The sequence below is a fragment of the Brassica oleracea genome, chromosome C7 (genome assembly GCF_000695525.1).
Source record: "Brassica oleracea var. oleracea cultivar TO1000 chromosome C7, BOL, whole genome shotgun sequence".
Classification (NCBI taxonomy): Eukaryota; Viridiplantae; Streptophyta; class Magnoliopsida; order Brassicales; family Brassicaceae; genus Brassica; species Brassica oleracea.
This window is the reverse complement of record NC_027754.1, coordinates 43,434,740-43,444,641: the sequence shown is the minus strand read 5'-3', so window position 1 is coordinate 43,444,641 and position 9,902 is coordinate 43,434,740. Positions and strand designations below refer to the sequence as shown.

General features: G+C 35.3%; 1 pseudogene; it reads left to right on the top strand.

Moving 5' to 3' along the window:
• Positions 1 to 2,465: 2,465 nt before the first annotated feature.
• On the top strand, positions 2,466 to 9,722 carry LOC106303382 (annotated as a pseudogene).
• The last annotated feature ends 180 nt before the right edge of the window (positions 9,723 to 9,902 follow it).

Sequence of the window (9,902 nt, the reverse complement as noted above, 5' to 3'; positions counted from 1 at the left end):
AAATAACGACGAAACTTAAAAATAAAGATGAGGTTTGGAATATATGAAGTAAAAAATAAGGAATATGGGGTTTCGGGTTTGGGGTTTTGGGTTTTGGGTTTCGAGTTTGGGGTTTCGGGTTTCGGGTTTCGGGTTTCAGGTTCTAGGGATTTAAACATAACACCCGTTAGAAATAACGACGAAATTTAAAAATAAAAATGGGGTTTGGAATATATGAAGTAGAAAATAAGGAATATGGGGTTTCGGATTTGGGGTTTCGGGTTTCGGGTTTGGGGTTTGGGGTTTCGGGTTTGGGGGTTAGGGTTTAGGGGTTTGGGGTTTGGAGTTTTGGGTTTGGGGTTTGGGGTTTGGGGTTTCGGGTTTCCGGTTTCTGGTTTGGGGTTTGGGGTTTAGGGTTTCGGGTTTCGGATTCTAGGGATTTAAACATAACACTCGTTAATTCCACGTAAACACAAATCGTCGTAAAGTCCTCGTATGATGAAATCGTTGTAAATACCACGTAGGATTAAATCGTCGTAAATACCACGTAAAAGGATTTAAACAAAACACTTGTTAATTCCACGTAAGCAGAAATCGTCGTAAACACCACGTAAAAGGATTTAAACATAAAACCTGTTAATTCCACGCAAGAACCAAGCGTCAATAAAAAACGAAACCCAAAAGGAACGGTAAAACTCAAGGATGAAACAAACAGAAGAACTTACCGACAGTACGCCAGGACGCGGGATAACCAACAGGTTCATGGATCTTCACGAATACATACCGATTGCTCCAGCCATCCCCAAAAGGATAGTTGCCCCTCATACCACTCGAAGGTTCCTCGACTAAAGGAGTTCCATCGCGGGATCGGAGATGTTAGAATCCTGCTTTGTTCACCAGTGGGGCAAAGTAGTACGAGTATAGAATCTCGTGTACCCCACGGAAAGTATGGGTGGAGTCGAGGGCTTCTTGGACGTTATTGCGGCCATAAATCCGGAATGGGAGTCCATGTTGAGGAACATGCGACAACAACATCCCATTCAAGGCGAGTCATCCGACGTACATAACGAGGCGGATGTTACGAGGAGGAGTGATGAATTCTACCAGGCGATGAACGACCCTTAGTTTTTTTTTCGGTTGTTGTATTATATAAATTCAAAACTTATTTATATATAAAATATTTTCATATTGATTTATTTTTATTTTTATTTTAAATTTTAATTTATTATTAAATTAAATAATTTTAATTATTTTTTAATTATATTTTTAAATTCTGTAAAATAATAAAAACGAAGTAAATTCGTAGCTAATGTACGACCTCTTTACGTGGAAACCTTACGAGGAAATGACGAGAAATAGTAAACGAGTATTTTAAGAGGAAACATTTACGAGAAAATAACGAGGAAAGATAAACGAGTATTGTACGAGGAAATCCTTTAGTGGTTGTTACGTGTATTTTGTGAGGAAACGCTTTCAAGGTATTTACATGTAGATTACGAGGAACTCGTTTCGAGGTATTTACGAGGAAATATAGCGCCGGCCTTACGTGGAATATTGACGTGGTCTTTACGACGAAAAGCTCTACTTCGTCTTTACGACGAAATATATTCCTCGCTAAGTTACGACGAATTAGCGAGGAAATATGTGTTACGACAAATGAGTAACGAGCAAACGCGCTTCCTCGCTAATTCGTCGTAAAGCCTCTTTTACGACGAACTAACGAGGAAAACCGCCCTCGTTAAGATTATGTTTTCTTGTAGTGTTAACAAATATATTCCAAGAAATATATATAGCATCTTCCTAAAGTTTACTGAAGAAATTATTGAATTTGATACCTAAATTTTATAAAATATGCTACACATTTTGAAAATATCTTTGTAATTTTTGAATAATATCTTTATAAATATGCATATAAGTTAAATTCATGAAAATGCTATATACATTTAGAAATAACTTTAATATACATACAAGTTTATATTCAAGAAATCTGATTAACGTTTATGAAGACATTCACTAATTTAGATTTTTTTTTATAAATTCACGAAGACATAGTACACGTTCATGAAGATTATTTATTTTTGTAAAGAAAAATCGAATCTAAAAGAAAGAAATTGATGAAAAAAAATTTCAATGATATTATTTTCGAAATTTCAATATATATTAAATAAATAGTTTCTCTTAATTAAAACAATAAATGAAAATATAATTATTAGTCACATTTTTATGGTTAACAAAACAAAGTTACCATGTTTAAGAAATCTAATTTGGTTACTTTGACTTCTAATTTGGTTACTTTGACTACATAAATAAAAAAAGCAAACAAAAGTTTAATTTGAACTTCGTTTCTCTCCCTCGCTCCTCCGTGAAAGCTTTTTGATTAAGCTTCCCTTCGTCTCCTCCACTGCGTGATCTGTGACTGACTCCCTGAGGAATCTCCTCTTAAGCAAGACGTTCGTTTGTTCAGTTTAGCAACTCAAACTCACACCATGGTCTCCAGCAGAGTATCAGATTCGCCTGCTCCCAAGGCCCATAACGGCAACGTATCATCCTCAGCTTCTGTACAGGTCACCAGATCCCTAGTGACCGATCCTGAGGCCGCTGGTTCAGCTTCCAAATATCACATGTATACAAATTCCGACGACTCCTCCCTCCATTCGTTTCTTGCGAACAGTAGAGTGTATAGTAACGTCGGTCGTAGTCACGTAAGAAGCTCGTCTTATTACATTTGCTCCGAGGTGAGATCCTCTAGGGAGACACTTGTGGCTGCGCGCGGACAGACGGAGCCCACTATGGTTTGTGTTTAGCCTTTCTCTGTTAAAATCTGGATCCGTTGATTTGATGATTTTTTCCGCATTAATAATAAAAATGATTGATATAAAAGAATAAAAATGATAGATATAAAATGATTGATAAAAAAAATATTTTCCGGCATTTTTTCCACTAATTTTGGAAGAAAATATAGTGGTGGATATGATCTTTCTTAGAACTTGTGTTTACAGGTTGTATTTGACATCAGAGAAGAATTGCTTGTGTTGATTCTGTTTTACTTGTATAATGATGGGTGGAACAACAAGGATGTGATTTTTTTTTCTTTACTGATCTTCTCATAATCTTAGTTCATATTACAGGAGCTTAATGATGAAAAGTTCTCTTCTGAAGAAGTAAGCTATATTCCGAGTGCCCCTCCAATTCCCTTGGCAGTAGAGGAATCTGGAAAAATTAAACCAGCAAGTATTCAAGTTTCAGAAGCTTCTGATACCATGTAAAATATAATACCCCCTCCGTTTCATTAAAGATAAAAGTTTTAGAAAAAAATTTTGTTTCACAAAAATAGTTTTTTTTATGTTTTCTATATAAAAATTGTAAATTTCAATAAAATTAATTGGATTTATTGAAAGACTATTGGTTAAAAAGCATTGGAATTTGATAATTTCAAAAAACGATAGATGATTAATGTGTTTTCTTAACATGTATGAAAACACCAACACATCCATCTTTAATAAACGGAAGGAGAAGAATATAAATATTATTGTGTTGTGTTTAATAAAAAAAATACAAGACACATATATATATAGCAGTAACATTAACATAATGCTAATACTAAATAATGCTAATTTTCCTAAATCCTTAAAGTAAATATGCTAATAATATTTCGAGATTATCTTGCTTTTCAAATCTTTTCTTTTAGTCTTCTGGGTCTCTAGGGAGATACGGCCTAATACATCTCTAATAGTTATCTTCAGTCAGTTTTGTAAACAAGTTGGATTAAGCCTTCTATTTCTTATGTACCTTGATACAGCAGCGCTCGTGGCACATCGCATGCAGTGGTTTCCTACGATGCATGTGTGCGACTTTGCCTTCATGCGTGGGCAAAGGGTTGCATGGAGGCTCGCATGTTTCTGGAAAACGAATGTGCTCTTCTACGAGAAGCATTCGGGTGAGTTTATTATTGAAGTGTAAATATTTTATATTTCTTTATACAAAACTGAAAGTCAAATGGGGGGTTGAAACTGAATACAGGGTGAAGGAACACCTTTCGCTATCGGAGGAGGAAATGCTGGTGAGTCAATCTTCACAAGCTCCGCACGAGGGAGTTGCACCAAAACCCAAGAAAAACATTGGCAAAATGATGGTTCAAGGTAAAATTTTATTCCATATTCCATCTGCTCTTATTTGGCTGCCCTCCTATAACCAATAGAAAAAAAATGAACTTGTCTACTTCTGCAGTATGGCGTGTTAAAACAGATTTGGATGCAGCTCCAACGGGTAATGGTATATTATATGTAGAGCCATCGCTGAAAAAGATTGAGAAACTCCGGGTTCACTTTTCCAATATCTCAACACGTATATCTTCTAAATGGCGGGCTCTAAAGAAGATCAATCTTCGTGCAAATGGTTATTTTCTTTTCCTTAGCATATGTCTTATATATATATATATATATACAGTCAGGGCCGGATCTAGAAAATAATTTAACATGGGACATAATAAATAATAATATTTTATATAATTTAATAATTAAATTATATTAGATAACCAATAAATTAAATTAAATTAAATTATATATTATTTAATAATACATCATATTATATTTTAAATGAATCAAAGAAAAAGTAAACAGTTTTTATAGTGTTAAATATTCACTTAAGTAATATTATTAAATTATATATTACACATAATAGTTTCATTATATGATTTTATTTATTTTATTTTTTCTTTTAATTTAAAATTAAAAAGAAAAAATATTAAGAAAACTAATTGTTAGAGTAAAATTCATGTAAAGTTTTGTTAATTATATATTAATGTTTGAACAAAATAAATTATATATTTTGGAAGAAAATGATAGTAGACAAAAGAAAATAAAAACAATTGTAAGAATAAAGAATAGTCTTAGGTACGAAAAACAAAAGAAAAAAGAAAGAAAAATATATTTATGAACATGTGATTGTAAGTGTTAAAAAAAATGAACGAACAAAGGACAGTTAAGTGGGCTTGAACGTTATTAGGGTGTGGCACAAGGGCACGTTTTAGCCGAAAGAAGTGAACAATTTCATCTTTGTAAGCAAATGCTTACAAGATTTATTATATCAATGAGTATGTGGCACGTGCCACACCCTCTCCGTGCGTGCGTCCGCCCCTGTATACAGTATGTGTGGGCGAGGTGAGGAAGATGTAGTTCCATGTTTCGCCATTTCACTGCTTTATGTTTTTTTTTTTTTGGTGAGATGACGTTCATAGATATGGGCTAATCCATTTGATTCTGCCATTCAGAGAAATACTTGTGTAGGTTAAGATTGAAAAGCTCAACTGTAGATGACGCCGTTATCATGCAATCCGGATCCGATGAAGAAGGCCGTGTTTTGTATGTACTTATATATTTGACATTCTTTCCTCTCTTCCATTTCCATCTATGTGGTGTCTGACAAAGTACATGGAATTTCAACAGCTTTCTTGATAGTCATGAAGATGATCTGATAGTTGAAATATTTGAATCAAACGGGAAGGAATTTGGGCGTGCGCTTGTCCCGCTAGCTAAAGTTACTGAAGTCTCCGTGAGTCATTTTACGTACCTTTTTCATTTGTTAGTACGTTTCAAATGTTTCTAATGAAGAATGCATACAGGCTTATTCACTTTCCTGGGAGTCTGTATTTCGTGAGCCGGGACATCAACTTGTGGGAAAAATCCAGATCCATTTTGACTATTCAGCAAGTTCTGATGATAATAGCCATTTGAAGGTGTGTTAGCGACCTCTCTCTCTCATTATATTTGGTATCTGTGATGATCTCTCTTTTTGTTTGCTTCCTCTAATTAAGTGGATTGGCATCTATCTGTAACAGACTGAGAGACTACCTCTTCTCTTGTTGATAGTAACTAGATAATTTTACTCAGAAAAATCATTTTATAATAGTTGTTAATTTTATTACAACATGGGAGCTTCATGTTTGTAAAAGAGCTTATGAAAGTACATTCTGCTCCTCTCTATGTTCAATTAATGAAACGTTCCTCAAATTTATTGACAAAATCTATCTTCTGTTTTAAGTATGTGTATCCTCTGCAGATTATGTGTATGAACACACACACACACACATATATCTATATATATATATATATATATATAAAACTCATTGTATAGTGTTCAGAAGATTTGGGTGTATTGATTTTCTTGTTTCATCTTCCTGTAGGGTTGTTCCGTTGCGGAAACAGTCGCATATGACCTAGTCCTGGAAGTGGCCTTGAAAACGCAGTGGTTTCAGCAAAGAAAATTGTTGTTATATGGTTCATGGAAATGGCTTTTGGAAGAATTTGCCTCCTACTATGGGATTTCAGATGTCTACACCAAGCTCAGGTATACCGCACTCACTTAATTTCTCTTCTTTTTTTTTAATCATTGGAGGATATGCTATAACTCGGTTTTCTCTGTCGTGTTTTGTTGTATTAAGATACTTGACCTATGTGATGGATGTCGCTACACCGACTTCAGACTGTCTCCATTTGGTGCATGATTTGCTAGCACCTGTCATCACGAAAGGAAATGGCAAGGCTACCTTGAGTCATCAAGAGGTAGATCCTCAATCCTATTATTTTTTTCTTTTCGTTTTGTTGTTTTGTGTGAATCTTGTCTCAAGTTAAGCAATGAATAGGATTCAAGTATAAAGTTAGCTTATATACTTTGATCATAAATACCTGAGTCATAGCACCACAGTAGCAATATTTGTGTGTTGTTCACCATTGTATTCATAGTTGTGCATGCAATGATGAATGACAGAGTAGGACTTCACGTAGTTGCTCACATTGAAAATTTAGACATCAAAATACCAAGTTATATATTTCTGTTTGCTGTTGATTTGTTTTTTTTTTTGTGTGTAAGCATAGTAGTCTTGTCATACAAATGCTTTTTCTGCTTCTGAACCGCTTATGAATCTCCTTTTTTTTTCCTTTCAAAAGAATCGGATCCTAAATGAAATCAAGAACCAAACCGAGCAGATTCTGAAGCTGGTCTTTGAGAACTACAAATCTCTTGATGAGTCTTCTTTCTCTGGAATGAATGATGTAGTCAGTTCTGCAACAGGAGTTCCAGCGCCAGCGCTCGCTCCGGCTGTTAAAGTGTACATGCTTCTTCATGATATATTGTCTCCGAAGGATCAGAGTAATCTTTGTAATTACTTCCAGGTAAAGCATACACCTTCTCAAATGCCTTACTTTACTCTTGGTTAATTTTTCTCATCTATTTGGCATCAATGCTTTTTATAGGTAGGAGCAAAGAAGATATCTAGAATGCATATGGGTGAGACGGATGAGTTTGTTACAAACAACAATGATCCCAATTTTTGGGATCCTTCTTCAATGTCGTCTGCTTACAAGAAAATGACTATGGTCTGCAAGAATGTAAAGAATGAGATTTATACTGATATTGAGATCCACAATCAATATATACTTCCCAGGTTAGTATGCAAGTGAAGAAAGTTAGGTTCAGCTAAGCTAGTCTAGTCTTATTCAACTATTTCCAAACAATTGATATGAAAGGAGGTCTTGTAGCATCTACCTACAGGTGTTGATTGCCCAATGTTTGTTATATTGTTTTATGCAGCTTTCTTGACCTTCCAAACTTGTCAGCATCCATATATAGCACTGATCTCCGAAACAGACTTCGAACATTCCTTGTTGCATGCCCACCGTCTGGTCCTTCACCAGCAGTTGCAGAGCTTGTTATTGCAACTGTAGAATTTCAACGTGATCTTTCCAGCTGGAACATTGGGTAGGTCATTTAGGTTATTTGATTTTTGATTGTCAATTTGTTATTGACTGGCATAATGTTGTTATTTTGCAGTCCTATCCAAGCTGGTGTTGATGCAAAAGAATTGTTCCACCAATATATTATGATTTGGATTCAAGATAGACGCCTTTCCTTACTTGAGTCTTGCAAACTTGATAAGGTATATACTCCCTCTGTTTCACGATACGATGATAGATTTTTTAGTGTTTTAATACCTATAAAAAAAACACATTAAATCACTATAATAAATGTATATTTTTTTGTAATTTTTAATTTTCAATAATTTTTAATCAATAATAATTCATTAAAGTCAATTAATTTTTTTGAAAATCACAATTGTTTTATAGAAAATACAAAAAGTCTATTTTTGTGAAACAATTTTTTTTTCTAAAATATCTAACTTAAGGAAAGGGAAGGAGTATATATATATATGGCTTCTCTGCGTGGTTTTCTTCAATTCTAAATCAAAACTGTGGAGAAGTAACAAATTTTTTTGCTGGATGTGCGTCCTTATGAGCTTATGGTGCATCATTGAGTAACTGACTCCTTAGTATCCATTAAAAAAACCTATCATTCAATCAGGTACAATGGGGCGGAGTCGGGGCACATCGTTCAACAACCCCATTTGTTGATGAAATGTACACCAGGCTGAACGAAACCATTCAAGACTATCAAGTTATCATTTCTAGATGGCCCAAATGTATCTTTGTCCTGGAGAGTGTAAGTTTAGCGGTTCCTCGATCGATGCCTTACGCAACTGTGAAAAGTTTTCATGTGTATTCTTCCATTGCATGTATATAAGCTACAACATAGATTGTGTTACTTTTAGGCCATTGCTGATGTTGAAAAAGCAATTGTGGAAGCTCTGGAGAAGCAGTATGCAAATGTCTTATCACCTCTAAAAGAAAACTTGGCTCCAAAAAAGCCATATGTAGTTCCGGATGAGGTGAGTACTTCCAACACCTTTTTCCTTAAAATTAATGAAGATCTGTTTGTTAAAAGTTTATTTTATATGCTGGTGCAGCTGGGCATTTTATTAAACACTATGAAGAGAATGCTTGATGTTCTACGGTATAATATAGAGGCTCAATTCAAAGCATGGTCTTCATCATGCATTCCTGATGGTGGGAACGTAGCTCCTGGGGATCGTCTTTCTGAGGTGACGGTGATGCTCAGAGCCAAGTTTCGAAGTTACCTTCAAGCTGTTGTCGAAAAACTCGTACAAAATGTGAGTCTTATGTTTTCTAATTTTGTTTGGTTTTAGCATGTTTTGAGATCCTAATCCCATTATTAAAATGCACGTGTTGTAATAGTGTTTTTTTATTATTGTTTTCTACAAAAGGCGACAACGTTGAAGAAGATTCTTCAGGACTCTAAGGGCATCAGCCACTGCGCCTGCTCTAAAGAAAGTGTTGGAGAATCAGACATGCGTAACTTGAAGGAGCAGCTCACCAACACACTGAATAATCTACATTCGGTTTGTGCGACGCATGTATTCATCGCATTGTCTCGAGGATACTGGGATCGTATGGGAGAGGTCAACTATTTCAATAGTGTCTCCTGAGTTTTGTTTTGTCTGGCGTGTGTGTGTGTTGGGAGAGCTGATTTTTCTTCTCTTGCCCCCATGACAGATTGTTCTAAGCTTTTTGGAGAACAAGACAGAGAATAGAGCTTGGTATAAGGGTCCTAGAGTTGCTGTCTCTGTAAGCCCCCTCCACCATACTTCTGATTGCATTACTCTAAGACTTTACCTCATCTTAATAAATGGTGCATATTCGCAGATGTTAGACGATACATTTGCAGCAGAGATGCAAAAGCTACTAGGAGATTCGTTGAGAGAGCAAGACCTGGAGCCACCGAGATCGATTGTGGAGCTTCGCTGGATTCTTTGCAAGGACACTACAGTTAATAGAGGCAAGTCTTTCGACTACTAAATATCAAACGCCTAAAAATGCTCAAGATTCCTTTATAGCTCGAAACTGCAAGGGATCAGATCTCATTTCCTTTTAGCACTAGCATGTCAATGTATTACAAGACTGGTGAAGTGAAATATTACAAAATTGACTAAATTCATGGAGAATAAGTCTGATTTAATATCTGGCGAACAAGTCCCTGCGTTGGGGATCACCAAACTATGTGTGATGTGAAGA